General features: G+C 42.7%; 1 protein-coding gene across 2 annotated transcripts in view; it reads right to left on the bottom strand.

Moving 5' to 3' along the window:
• LOC121541809 (gamma-aminobutyric acid receptor subunit alpha-3) overlaps positions 1-14,196 on the bottom strand; it is a 162,725-nt gene extending 148,529 nt beyond the window's left edge. For both annotated transcript variants that reach the window (XM_041851117.2, XM_041851118.2), the window contains exon 1: positions 14,029-14,196. The gene's annotated coding sequence lies outside the window, so the exon portion shown is untranslated. The remainder of the gene's footprint in view (positions 1-14,028) is intronic.
• Between the last annotated feature and the right edge of the window lie 701 nt (positions 14,197-14,897).

Genomic DNA, 14,897 nt, shown 5'->3' with positions numbered 1-14,897 from the left:
AGTGCAAAAAAATTATTCTATAATGTACTATAGATGTATAATGTATATAACTGTATGCCCCAGGAAGACCCCATCCACCCCCACCCCCAGCTAACTCAACCACCACTGCTGAAAGAAATCAGAGGGGAAATATTGACTGCAATCCCATTAAAAGGGGTGGGGAAACACAAGGAGGCCAAGGTCGCCAAGGGCAACGCTTTAATTCTGAAACAGACCCAAATGTACGTAGTGGAATCCCATTTCCACTTCGCAGCTTGCCTTTACATTAGCCCTGCAGCATCAGCAGCAGCAGCTCTGGGCAGCACCTGCCTGCCTACCTAGGCTGGGAATTGCCAGGGACATTACGATACGATATTTTTATCTTGATACTTTGGTGCCAATATGATATGTACTGTGATTCTCATGATTCTATATGTATTGTGATTCGATACTGTGATTTTATTGCGATCCGATGTTCCAAACATATTGCTCACCATATGTCTGCTGCAGAGGGACAAAAGAGAGCCATGAGAAAACACATTTTGATTAGTCATGGAAATAAAAGTGCTGAAAAGAAGATGGAGAACAAGCTATGATGGAAAAATAGTGGAGTTTTGGTGCAGGTACAGCCAACCAGAGCAAAAAATATATTGCGATATTGTCAAAACTATACAATATATCTTCAAAAATAATATCAGGATATGTAACTGTATCGGATTTTCCCCCATCACTACTGCATACCTGCCTGCCTGCCTGCTTGCTTACCTGCCTGCGAAGGGATGACAGCATGATGGATTTGGGGCAAGAGGCTGGGGGGGGGTTAATGCTCTTTGCCTCAAATGTCCAAAAGCACATTTATGAAATGCTCACTCCATCAGGCGTCCTCAGAGGACGGTCTCTACAAAACTGGTTGTGTAACATAACGTGGTAAACAGAGCCTCACTAGGGGGGAAATCACTGTACTGGTGGTTGGACTGCAAGGCTGACACCGGACCCATAGAGACCTTGCAAGAAGAACTGTAGAATGGACATTATAAGTTGCTCATTAGGGTCGGTTGTATAGTACTGTAGAGCCATACCTGCATATCTCAGCACCGTTCATTGTTACAAATCCTGAATAACCTACATGCTGACTTAGAAATCAGAGCATGTCAGCCTATACTGTAGCGACCATATAACAGTTAAAGCCTTAGAATGCATTAATATGCAGAAAGTTAACTCGTTTTTAATGGAAGTAAGAGAGGCAGACCTCTGCATACCGTATGCCATCCCATGCTGAGCTGGAGAGAGAAAGAGAAAGAGAGAGACCGAGAGAGACAGAGAGAGACATAGAGAGACGGAGCGAGAGAGAGACAGAGACAGAGATAGACCGAGAGAGACAGTGAGAGACAGAGCGAGAGAGAGACGAGACAGAGAGAGACCGAGAGAGACAGAGCGAGAGAGAGACAGAAAGAGACAGAGAGAGACAGAGACAGAGAGAGACGAGACAGAGAGAGACCAAGAGAGACAGAGAGAGACCGAGAGAGACCGAGAGAGACCGAGAGAGACCGAGAGAGACAGAGCGAGAGAAAGAGAGAGACAGAGCAACAGAGACAGACAGAGACAGACAGAAGGGAACTAGAGAGCTGGAGAGTATACAGCAACAGTCAGTCAGTACTCATTCCGTTCCAGAACTGTCATTGCCAGGTCTTAATATGCAGAAAGTTAACTAGTTTTTAATGGAAGTAAGAGAGGCAGACCTCTGCATACTGTATGCCCTCCCATGCTGAGCTGGAGAGAGAGAGAGAGAGAGAGAGAGAGAGAGAGAGAGAGAGAGAGAGAGAGAGAGAGAGAGAGAGAGAGAGAGACATAGATATATATAGAGAGAGACATAGAGAGAGAGACAGAGAGAGACAGAGACATAGAGAGAGACAGAGAGACAGAGCGACAGAGAGACAGAGAGAGAGAGAGAGAGAGAGAGAGAGAGAGAGAGAGAGGTAGGGAACTAGAGAGCTGGAGAGCATACAGCAACAGTCAGTCAGTACTCATTCCGTTCCAGAACTGTCATTGCCAGGTCTTATGGATGAGTTGGAAGAGCAGGAAACACCAATGCGGAGAGTATGAGACAAGCTTCTTAGGCTCTGCTGGGACTTCCAGCCCATCAATACCATCAATCACCTGTCCCAAAACTGTCCCTGAGATGCCCTGTAAAGGAACATGACAAGTACTCTCTCCAGACCTTTGCTCTCAGTGCCCCAGCACTGAATCATGCCTGGCCCACTGGCCCTCCCTACATTCATTGCTTATAGATATGTTCTTGCATCTGAAAAATTTGTTAAACATTGATGGTCCCACTCTGAGTAACAACTTAGGGATTGGAAAGACTGTTCCAATGCAGATTTATAAGACTGCAGACGTTCTAATCAGAGAATATATCATTTGAATAAGGCACAAATTGAATAAAAGTCCCACCTGCCGTTTCTCTCAATTGACTCCAAGATAATATTGACATCTAGTTAATATCTCTAATAGGATCACTTTATGTCTTTTTAAAGGCACTATTCTGACAGACTGTTTGAAATCAGACTCCGAGTTCCCCTCACTTCGCTGTCCTCATAGCATGAGATTTAAATGATTAAACTGATGTTGATTAATAAATCATAACGACAAATGGACTCCTTTCTGTCTGTAAGAGAGAAAATAATAGTTGAAGAAGTGAACTCGGTTTAATCCTTTTCCCGTAGTTGGAGGGAAGATCCAAGTTACGAGGCTGAACTTGTCGGTTCTTGGTTAACAAGATGTACTGTGACCACAGGCGTGCAGAGAGAGATGTAGAGAAGAGTTGAACGGAGAAAAGGCCCAGGTCTCCACTAATCACGCTGAGCCCATAAGCCCAAAGTGGATAGTGGGTTAGAACGTTGAGACCCTCAAAGACAGAACCAGGTCATTCTTAGAGAGAGAGAGAGAGAGAGAGAGAGAGAGAGGAGCGAGAAAGTGAAGCCAGGAGAATATCTTTAAGCCAAAGCTGTGACATCATGCCCTCATATTTGACTTTGACTCCATTTTCATAACTACTGTTTGTAACTTTTTTCTCTCTTCTAAAATTCAACACTCTGCTTGATAAAATGCACCAAATCTAAGAGCCTGTACATCAACTTGACAGACAAATGAGGGCTTAACTGTTCAATGCTATCTGTGTGAAAACACCTGTAGCGTATATTGTCCATCAGGACTTCATCTCACTGTGTTGTACTGTCTGAACTTCCTGAAGAGAAGCCTACAGGCAGACAGTACAGTGTTGGACAGTACTACCATTCATGCAGGATATTCTTTATCCCAAAAACACTATTTTATTGAACTACTTCTGCTAACTGTCATTCCACTTCTGGCTTTGAGAGACACTGTACGCTCCACTTAAATATTATGTGGGTAGCCCTGACCCTTATGGAACATCACCTCATAGTCCTGGTAGCCCTGACCCTTATGGAACATCACCTCATAGTCCTGGTAGTCCTGACCCTTATGGAACATCACCTCATAGTCCTGGTAGCCCTGACCCTTATGGAACATCACCTCATAGTCCTGGTAGTCCTGACCCTTATGGAACATCACCTCATAGTCCTGGTAGCCCTGACCCTTATGGAACATCACCTCATAGTCCTGGTAGCCCTGACCCTTATGGAACATCACCTCATAGTCCTGGTAGCCCTGACCCTTATGGAACATCACCTCATAGTCCTGGTAGCCCTGACCCTTATGGAACATCACCTCATAGTCCTGGTAGCCCTGACCCTTATGGAACATCACCTCATAGTCCTGGTAGCCCTGACCCTTATGGAACATCACCTCATAGTCCTGGTAGCCCTGACCCTTATGGAACATCACCTCATAGTCCTGGTAGCCCTGACCCTTATGGAACATCACCTCATAGTCCTGGTAGCCCTGACCCTTATGGAACATCACCTCATAGTCCTGGTAGCCCTGACCCTTATGGAACATCACCTCATAGTCCTGGTAGCCCTGACCCTTATGGAACATCACCTCATAGTCCTGATAGCCCTGACCCTTATGGAACATCACCTCATAGTCCTGGTAGCCCTGACCCTTATGGAACATCACCTCATAGTCCTGGTAGCCCTGACCCTTATGGAACATCACCTCATAGTCCTGGTAGCCCTGACCCTTATGGAACATCACCTCATAGTCCTGGTAGCCCTGACCCTTATGGTACTGGAGACAACGATAGAAACATACCTGCTGCTTAACTAGTTAGTGATGAACTGATACTGTGTGTATACCAAGCTGTTAGTAAACACACACACACCAAGCTGTTAGTAAACACACACACACCAAGCTGTTAGTAAACACACACACACACCAAGCTGTTAGTAAACACACACACACACCAAGCTGTTAGTAAACACACACACACACACCAAGCTGTTAGTAAACACACACACACACACCAAGCTGTTAGTAAACACACACACACACACACCAAGCTGTTAGTAAACACACACACACACACCAAGCTGTTAGTAAACACACACACACCAAGCTGTTAGTAAACACACACACACCAAGCTGTTAGTAAACACACACACACACCAAGCTGTTAGTAAACACACACACACACCAAGCTGTTAGTAAACACACACACACACCAAGCTGTTAGTAAACACACACACACACCAAGCTGTTAGTAAACACACACACACACCAAGCTGTTAGTAAACACACACACACACCAAGCTGTTAGTAAACACACACACACACACCAAGCTGTTAGTAAACACACACACACACACCAAGCTGTTAGTAAACACACACACACACCAAGCTGTTAGTAAACACACACACACACACACCAAGCTGTTAGTAAACACACACACACACACCAAGCTGTTAGTAAACACACACACACACTAAGCTGTTAGTAAACACACATACACACTCACACCAAACTGTTAGTAAACACACACACACACCAAGCTGTTACTAAACACACACATACACACACACACACACACACACACACCAAGCTGTTAGTAAACACACACACACACACACACCAAGCTGTTACTATACACACACACACCAAGCTGTTAGTAAACACACACACACACACACCAAGCTGTTAGTAAACACACACACACATACACCAAGCTGTTAGTAAACACACACACACCAAGCTGTTAGTAGACACACACACACACACACACACACACACACACACACACCAAGCTGTTAGTAAACACACACACACACACACACACACACCAAGCTGTTAGTAAACACACACACACACCAAGCTGTTAGTAAACACACACACACCAAGCTGTTAGTAAACACACACACACACCAAGCTGTTAGTAAACACACACACACACACCAAGCTGTTAGTAAACACACACACACACACACCAAGCTGTTAGTACACACACACACACACACACCAAGCTGTTAGTAAACACACACACACACCAAGCTGTTAGTAAACACACACACACACACACACACCAAGCTGTTAGTAAACACACACACCAAGCTGTTAGTAAACACACACAAACACACACACCAAGCTGTTACTAAACACACACACACACCAAGCTGTTAGTAGACACACACACACACACACACACACACACACACCAAGCTGTTAGTAGACACACACACACACACACACCAAGCTGTTAGTAGACACACACACACACACACACACACACACACACACACACACACACACTAAGCTGTTAGTAGACAGACAAACACAGACAGAAAAATGAAAATACCTTGGAGCCATCGCGACACTTCACATTAGCAGTGTGCCAAAATGTGTTTACGTGACAGATGCAGCTTTAGCCCTTCCAGGGAAAACACAGACTTCACATAATGCAATATCAACAACAGCAGCAGCAGCAGAGACCTAAACAATGCCATGGATCTCATTAGCACACCTGAACCATACCCTGCGTTAGGCAGACGTGTCACACTGCATGATTATATGCTAATTCAAGAAGCACAACAAACAAACTTTCCATGCAAACACTGTATGCATGGAAAGTGAATTGCTTTAATTGCATTTCTGTGTGACTTCTCTGTCCTGCGCCGTAATAGACAATGTGTGTGCAGTGAGGCACACTAAACAGCTAGACAGAATATAACATTTACATTACATTTTAGTCATTTAGCAGACACTCTTATCCAGAGCGACTTACAGTTAGTGCATACATTATTTATTTTTTTCATACCCCCTGTGGGAATCAAACCCACAACCCTGGCGTTGCAAACGCCACGCTCTATCAACTGAGCTACATCCCTGCCGGCCATTCCCTCCCCTACCCTGGACGACGCTAGGCCAATTGCGCGCCGCCCCATGGGTCTCCCGGTCGCAGCCGGCTACGACAGAGCCTGGATTCGAACCAGGATCTCTAGTGGCACAGCTAGCACTGCGATGCAGTGCCTTAGACCACTGCGCCACTCGGGAGAATGACTGTTTGGTCTATGTCCCTCCTCGCCTGGAGGTTGCCTTCTCATCTTCCTCCTCATCTTCCTCCTCCTCATGCCCACCACTCAATGACCGCCCCACCCCACCAGGGACATCCGCATCTCCAAAAGGAGCCTATTGGAGAAGAGAATATGCTGCATTCATTTGGTGGCTATGAGTTGTTTACCATGACAAGAGTGTCAAAGAGTAGAGAAGGCTTTCGATCCTTTGTACATGACTGGTAGATTATGTGGGTTACGCAGTTCAATGCCCGACTAAATCATGTAAAGCTCCAGTAGGAGGCTTCCAGGTCACAAACAGTGTTCCGCCCCCTAATACCCTACAGGTGGATATTTATAGAGAATCTGCCTTGGAGAAAGAAAGAGAGAGACAAAGAGCAGCAACTCAGCTCTAACTCATTACCCCAAACTAACTCATCCCCCGTAGCCTGTTTATTTTGTTCATATGCAGGATCCAGAGAAAGAAAACTCCACCGAGACCTCCCAAACATGCCACTTCAGTGGGATCAAGCTCGCTGAGTCATGACTCATGAGGGAGCAGTGAATAGTCGCTGCGTCTCAGAGAAAAAGCTGACTCCCTTCACTGTCTGTTCTCTCAAATCTGTCCTCCCATAGTTCCATATTCCCTGCTGGATCTGTAAATCTGAATGTCTCACTCCTCCACCACCGAGCTGTGCACTGTGACAGAGGCTCTTTGCTCCATATGTCTGAGCAGATGAAGAAGCTGGCTGAGGAAAGACGTTTTTCCTGTGGTCACACTCAGAGTCCAGGTAGGGAGTCATCGTGCTATGAGCCTTGAATCTGGCGGAGAGCAGGACAGAGAGATGGAAGTGGAAAGCCGCACAGACACACAGGCTAGTCTGTGTTCAATTAAAGCATTTACACTATATATACAAAAGTATGTGGACACCCCTTCAAATTCGTGGATTCGGCTATTCCAGCCACACCCGTTGCTGACAGGTGTATATAAATCGAGCACACAGTCATGTAATCTCCATAGACAAACATTGGCAGTAGAACACAACTTCAGTGTTGTGATGCAAAAATCCTAGCAAAATGTATAGCGCATAGAATTAAAAAGGTATTGTCGGATATTATTCATTCTAATCAGACAGGTTTTTTACATGGAAGATACATTGGAGATAATATAAGGCAAGTATTGGAAACAATAGAACACTATGGAAAATATGGGAAACCAGGCCTGCTATTCATAGCAGACTTCGAAAAGGCATTTGATAAAGTTCGACTGGAATTTATATATAAATGCCTGGAGCATTTCAATTTTGGAGAATCTCTTATAAAATGGGTCAAAATCATGTATAGTAACCCTAGGTGTAAAATAGTAAATAATGGCTATTTCTCAGAAAGTTTTAAACTATCAAGAGGAGTGAAACAAGGTTGTCCACTATCAGCATATCTATTTATTGTGGCCATCGAGATGTTAGCTATTAAAATCAGATCCAATAATAATATCAGGGGATTAGAAATACAGGGCTTAAAAACAAAGGTGTCATTGTACGCAGATGATTCATGTTTTCTTTTAGATCCACAACTAGAATCCCTCCACAGCCTCATAGAGGATCTAGATACATTTTCTAACCTCTCTGGATTAAAACCAAATTATGACAAATGTACTATATTACGTATTGGATCACTAAAAAATACAATTTTTACATTACCATGTAGTTTACCAATAAAATGGTCTGATGGTGATGTGGATATACTCGGAATACATATCCCAAAGGAAATAAATGATCTCACTTCAATAAATTTTAATAGAAAGTTAGCGAAAATAGATAAGATCTTACTACCATGGAAAGGAAAATACCTGTCAATTTGTGGAAAAATCACCCTGATTAACTCTTTAGTATTATCCCAGTTTACCTATTTGCTTATGGTCTTGCCTACGCCTAGCAAACAGTTTTTTTAAAATATATGAGAAAAAAATATTCAATTTTATTTGGAACGGCAAGCCAGACAAAATTAAAAGAGCATATTTATATAATGAATATGAATTCGGAGGACAGAAATTATTAAATATTAAAGCATTAGACCTATCACTAAAATCTTCAGTCATCCAAAAGTTATACTTAAATCCGAACTGGTTCTCAAGCAAATTAGTAAGATTGTCTCACCCACTGTTCAAGAAAGGCCTTTTTCCCTTTATTCAGATTACAATCTCTCACTTTCAGTTATTTGAAAAGGAAATAATCTCCCAAATGTCACTATTTCTAAAACAAGCCATAGAAAGTTGGTTGCAATTTCAATTTAATCCTCCAGAAACGACAGAACAAATAATGCAACAAATATTGTGGTTAAATTCAAATATACTAATTGACAAAAAACCTTTATTTTTTGACAGAATGTTTAAAAAAGGTATAATCTTCGTAAATGATATCATCGGTAGGACTGGTCGAGTTATGTCGCACATGCAGCTAACAAAAACATATGGAAATGTCTGCTCTACCCAAAATTACAACCAAATAATTGCAGCCTTACCGCAAAAGTGGAAGAGGAAAGTTGAAGGGGAGAAAGTAAGGAACTTGTCTGTCGGCCTTGCATTAAAGAACATAATTGGTTAAGGAAAACTGTGATAAATAAAAAAGTATATCAGTTTCACTTAAGGACCAAAGGATTGACAGCCGTCCCATATAGATTGCAAAATAGTTGGGAAGAGATCTTTGACGTACCAATCCCATGGCATAGTGTTTATGAACTGACACGCAAAACGACACCGGATTCAAAAATTAGAATCTTTCAATTTAAATTATTATATAAAATTCTTGCTACCAATAGAATGTTATTTATATGGGGGATACAATCTTCCCAGCTCTGCAGATTTTGCTGTGAAGAGATAGAATCATTAGATCATTTGTTTTGGTTCTGTCCATTTGTAGCTTGTTTTTGGACACAGGTCCAGGAATGGCTAAAGGATTGCAATATTTACCTGGAACTAACCTTGCAGATAGCATTACTGGGTGATCTGAAAAGTCATAGTCAATCAATCAATAATATAATAATACTTTTAGCAAAAATGTTTATTTTTAATTCACAATCTGTAGAAGCAATGAGAATAGAAAGGTTCAGAACTTTTGTAAAACATCACATTATGGTTGAAATATATATGGCAAATAGAAATCCTATATGGATGGTGTTAAGAGATAGATGGGAGGTATTGAATAGAGTTGAAGGATGGGACTAATAACAAATAACAACAAATAATAACAAAGATAGCTAATAATGTAAGCATACTGTGTCCATAATAAGTATATAGGTTGTATGTTGGGAGCTTTTGGGAAAGAGCACAGTTAGAAAGATATGGCATTTAGAAGCAAACCGGATGGACATCATGAAAATGATCGGAGAGGTTGAGAGTAGAAGAAGTTCAGGAGCAAAAAAATAAATAAATATATATATATATATATATATATATATATATATATATATATGGATATAGAATTATTGTAAAATTAACTCTGTCCATAAGGTGTAGATAGTAATTATAGACCGGAAGTAGAGGCCTGGGCGTTGTTGTTCACTAATTTACTCCAAGTAGGGAAAGGATGGTGGGGTTGAAAAGTAATAAAGGGGAATATATATATATAAAAAATAAAAAAAACATGGGGGATTGGAAGTGATGCAGACAATTACATTGATAGAAGATACAATCTATCTGCAATATTAAGCTGATCCATCCCCCCAGAAAAAAAAAACAATAAAAAAAAAAAAAAAAAAAAAAAAAAACATTGGCAGTAGAATGGCCTTACTGAAGAGCTCAGCGACGTTCAACGTGGCACTGTCATAGGATGCCACCTTTCCAACAAGTCAGTTTGTCAAATTTCTGCCCTGCTAGAGCTGCCCCGGTCAACTGTACGTGCTGTTATTGTGAAGTGGAAATGTCTAGGAGCAACAATGGCTGAGGCACAAAGTAGTAGGCCACACAAGCTCACAGAACGGGACTGCCGAGTGCTGAAGCGAGTAAAAATCGTCTGTCGTCGGTTGCAACACTCACTACCGAGTTCCAAACTGCCTCTGGAAGCAACGTCAGTACAAGAACTGTTTGTCGAGACCTTCATGAAATGGGTTTCCATGGTCGAGCAGCCGCACACAAGCCTAAGATCACCATGCGCAATGCCAAGCGTCGGCTGGAGTGGTGTAAAGCTCGCCGCCATTGGACTCTGGAGCAGTGGAAACGCGTTCTCTGGAGTGATTAATCACGCTTCACCCTCTGGCAGTCCGACGGACTAATCTGGGTTTGGCGGATGCCAGTAGAACGCTACCTGCCTCAATGCATAGTGCCAACTGTAAAGTTTGGTGGAGGAGTAATAATGGTCTGGGGCTGTTTTTCATGGTTCGGTCTAGGCCCCTTAGTTCCAGTGAAGGGAAATCTTAACGCTCCACATTCTAGACGATTATGTGCTTCCAACTTTGTGGCAACAGTTTGGGGAAGGCCCTTTCCTGTTTCAGCATGACAATGCCCCCGCTGACAAAGCGAGGTCCATACAGAAATGGTTTGTTGAGATTGGTGTGGATGAACTTGACTGGCCTGCGCAGAGCCGTGACCTCAGCCCCATCGAACACCTTTGGGATGAATTGGAACGCCAACTGCGAGTCAGGCCAAATCACCCAACATCAGTGCCCGACCTCACTAATACTCTTGTGGCTGAATGGAAGCAAGTCCCCACAGCAATGTTCCAACATCTAGTGGAAAGCCTTCCCAGAAGAGTGAAAGTTGTTATAGCAGCAAAGGGGGACCAACTCCATATTAATGCCCATGATTTTGGAATGAAACGTTCGACAAGCAGTTGTCTACAGTCGTGGTCAAAAGTTTTGAGAATGACACAAATATTAATTTTCACAAAGTCTGCTGCCTCAGTTTTGATGATGGCAATTTGCATATACTCCAGAATGTCATGAAGAGTGATCAGATGAATTGCAATGAATTGCAAAAAACATCAGGGACAGACTGATATTCTACAAAAGGTACAGGGATTGGACTGCTGAGGACTAGGGTAAAGTCATTTTCTCTGATGAATCCCCTTTCCGATTGTTTGGGGCATCCGGAAAAAAGCTTGTCCGGAGAAGACAAGGTGAGCGCTACCATCAGTCCTGTGTCATGCCAACAGTAAAGCATCCTGAGACCATTCATGTGTGGGGTTGCTTCTCAGCCAAGGGAGTGGGCTCACTCACAATTTTGCCTAAGAACACAGCCATGAATAAAGAATGGTACCAACACATCCTCCGAGAGCAACTTCTCCCAACCATCCAAGAACAGTTTGGTGATGAACAATGCCTTTTCCAGCATGATGGAGCACCTTGCCATAAGGCAAAAGTGATAACTAAGTGGCTTGGGGAACAAAACATCGACATGTTGGGTCCATGGCCAGGAAACTCCCTAGACCTTAATCCCATTGAGAACTTGTGGTCAATCCTCAAGAGGCGGGTGGACAAACAAAAACCCACAAATTCGGACAAACTCCAAGCATTGATTATGCAAGAATGGGCTGCCATCAGTCAGGATATGGCTCAGAAGTTAATTGACAGCATGCCAGGGCGGATTGCAGAGGTCTTGAAAAAGAAGGGTCAACACTGCAAATATTGACTCTTTGCATAAACTTAATGTAATTGTCATTAAATGCCTTTGACACTTATGGAATGCTTGTAATTATACTTCAGTATACCATAGTAACATCTGACAAACATATCTAAAAACACTGAAGCAGCAAACTTTGTGAAGACCAATACTTGTGTCATTCTCAAAACGTTTGACCACGACTGTACATACTTTTGGTCATGTAGTGTATGTCTTTGAAGCATAGCAGGGGGTTTTCTTTCCAGGGAGGAGCCAACAACATGGGCTGGCAAAGGAGCCTAAAGAAGTAAAGTTGATGGGAGATTAAATTGTAAATGAATCCACTAAAGTCAGAGGTATAGCACCTCTTTCTGTGATCTCATAAGGGAAGGACTTCAAATAGCATCAGTCCACTCTATCCTTCAGACAATATGAATGGAGTAGAGGAGGAAAAGCTGGAGGAGGAGGAGGAGGAGGATGAGGAGGAGGAGGAGGAGGAGGAGGAGGAGGAGGAGGAGGAGGAAAAGCAGAGGAGGAGGAAAAGCGGAGGAGGAGGAAGAGTGGAGGAGGAAAAGCTAATAAAGAAGTATATCGGCATACAGTTTTTCCAAACTGTTGAAACCTCCCCCCTGCTCTGCTGCAGAACGAGACAAATCTCTCAGGTCAGTGTTTTGTATTTGGTGGCCTGTGGTCGAGGACAGGCCTGAGTCCTGCTCTGCAGCTGGACAGAAATGGGCTCTCTGGGTGTAGACCCTTTGGTGCTTGCCGACCCACTTTCCTCTGCTGTTTTTGTAGCGCACTTAACCTGTCATGTTCAGTACAGAAGACAGCACTCCAACCTGTAAATTTGTTGTACTCGAAATCTTTCATGTGATTTTTAATCTGCACTGACCCATTTTGGGGCTTTTTTAAGGCTTCAGTTTAGTTTTGACTACAATGTTCACTTAGACCTATTTCTGACCCATTCAATTGTGTATTTTTTTACTTTATATTTTTTACTAGACTGTGCACGCGCGCACACACACACACACACCGAGACAGACAGACACACACACACACACAGTATATGAACTGCATCATTGCCTTTTGTCACAGTGAGCAGATGCACGTAGCTCCTCCGAATCAAACATTTATGAGAGTGCTTCGATATGAAAACCTAAGGTTGCATTAAAATTAGATGTTTTCTCTTGACTCATTTTCATCCCTCATTGAGATAACTTATTCATTTCTTATTTTTTTGTCGTTCATGGACAGTTTGGAGAACATGAACTCGGCTATCTGTTACATGTCATCAGTTAATATACTAGTTGGTAATGGCGTTTGATTTTAAAGAATTTGTCTAAATATATGCTAATCACTGAAATCTGAGTAACCCTCGATAACAGCAATAATTTCGATATATTCCAAGGTTATTCGATATGTAGCCTATCCTACATGTTCAGTGATGCTCTGCTGTACCAATAATTTGACAAAATCACAGGGGAAAAGGCTATCTGGCAAGTCTGGATACATTTAAAAGTATTACAAATAATAGAGATATGTTTTATTTATCAATAGGAGAAGTAACAGTAAGCCTTCGGATTGGTGTCGCATTGCCGGTTAGGAGACAGTGTCCTGAGTAAGTCGATTCAACTGGCTCTTTCTATAACATATCCCGACGTAAGTGAGTAAAAAGCTTACCGCACACATAGTCCGCATGGTAAATGTGCATTTTCCCACTTAAAACAAATACACCTTTTCATTTAATGAGCACCACATTCTCTAATCAGAACCACCTCAAAGCCGAGGTATACACTTCTCTCTGCTGCGGTTAAGGCGAGGTGAAACCTGTTACCTTAACGCTATTATGTGCACAACACAAACAGCAGGTTGTTGCTTGTGAATGAAACGACGATGATTTTCAATGCCTGTCAATGATTAACATTGACACACACAAAACATAGCACAACAATTTACTGACAACCAGACACACACAAAACACACATTCTCACCAGAAAACAACGTTTCTTCTTGCTCTTATTTTCTTCCGACTTTAGATTTTCGTTGCGTCAATGCGGGCTGTTTTGGTCCAACTGACTTCTACGGTAATTCTTATATTTTTCCACTGGATTTTGAAGTGTTTTTTGGTAGGGTGAAATTATGAGAGGGAAAGCGCTGTCATCGTGGAAAGCCTGCCCTCTTCAAACTCACCTTCCCGCCCCCTCATTCTACCCCTCTCAGATTGGTGCTGGCTACCTACCAGCAAATCCCCCCACCCGGAGGTGTGTTGCAAACACTTCGTCCCTTATCACGTACAGCCGGGACAAAGTGACAGTGGACCGGGTAGCTTTCCGGTTACCGACAAACTCTCAGGTAGGCGCTGTTCTTTCTCAAGTGCTTCGATGCAGACTGATGCTCGACCCAAAACTACAGCAGCAGTAGGTGCTAATTCCCAAGAACACTTTTTGCGCACACTCAACTACCTTTGCAACCATAACTGTGCCCTAAATGAATATGAAAAACAGTCACAAAACAACTTGTAAATGTCTGTTTCCAAATCTGCAGTGTTTTGGGGTGAGTAGCTAGCTACCTTAATGTCATTCACCAAACACTTTGCCCTATGCGCGATTAGCCAAGGGATGTGGTTATTATTGGTTATAGCCTACCTCAGTTTAGAAGTACCCACGGCACACTCCCTATGTCTTCTTGTAACCCATCCACCTCATGCGGACCAGACAGGCGTGCCCATCAGACACTGTTCTGCCCTGGCCCATGAATCAAATTGCTTCATTATACACAAAATCCAGTTAGGCTACACATGATGGGGCTGATTTGCCCAAAATAAAGAGAGCCATCTGCTTTTTATGTTGAAAGCTATAGT

This window comes from Coregonus clupeaformis, chromosome 27 (assembly GCF_020615455.1).
Source record: "Coregonus clupeaformis isolate EN_2021a chromosome 27, ASM2061545v1, whole genome shotgun sequence".
Classification (NCBI taxonomy): Eukaryota; Metazoa; Chordata; class Actinopteri; order Salmoniformes; family Salmonidae; genus Coregonus; species Coregonus clupeaformis.
The sequence above is the reverse complement of the archived record's forward strand: the minus strand, read 5'-3'. Positions and strand labels throughout refer to the sequence as shown.